Source organism: Penaeus monodon, chromosome 23, assembly GCF_015228065.2.
Source record: "Penaeus monodon isolate SGIC_2016 chromosome 23, NSTDA_Pmon_1, whole genome shotgun sequence".
Taxonomy (NCBI): domain Eukaryota; kingdom Metazoa; phylum Arthropoda; class Malacostraca; order Decapoda; family Penaeidae; genus Penaeus; species Penaeus monodon.
In genome coordinates, this window is record NC_051408.1 from 21,068,776 (window position 1) to 21,069,445 (window position 670).

Sequence of the window (670 nt, forward strand, 5' to 3'; positions counted from 1 at the left end):
CTTTCATGAGCTCTCTTTCGAACAGTTTTGTGTAGCTTACTAAATACTCATCTATTTCCTTACACAACACGACAACAAAATCTACGACATCTCCGCGTGGCCTTCGTAACCGCTGTCCCCCCGCAGGAGTGCCGCTGGCAGGAGCGGCGCGGGGCCCCCGAAGACCAGGAGGCGGAGCAGAACAAGACGAACCTTCTGCAGCAGCGAGACACCTACTACGCCACCGTCAGGAAGCCTCAGCCAGTACCTGCTACTCTTGAGAGAATACCAGGTACCACGGAGAAGGAGACAGGTAGTGTACCTGCACGGCGAGCTTATCTTGCTGTGAGTGGAGTACCAGGTACGAGGGGGAGTGTAAGAGATTCCTGTAAGAGTACCTAACACTAACGAAGGAAGAGCAGACCGTCTGTGGAATGAGTATCGAGAGGTCGGCATCAAAGAAAACCGATTTGTTTAAGGACAGAGGAGAAGGGGAAAAATAGGAAATTTATAGTAATGGTAAAAAAAAACGTTATGATGGCAAAGATCCAGAACAAAGTCATTGTGCATTATGTAGAATGAAAGTTCCGCGCAAAGTGGCCCGATCAAAAAGTACAAGGAAGAATAAGAAACTTCGCGTGTATCAAAACCCCCCGAAAGAATATAGCGAAAAAGATCTTCGGGATACCGC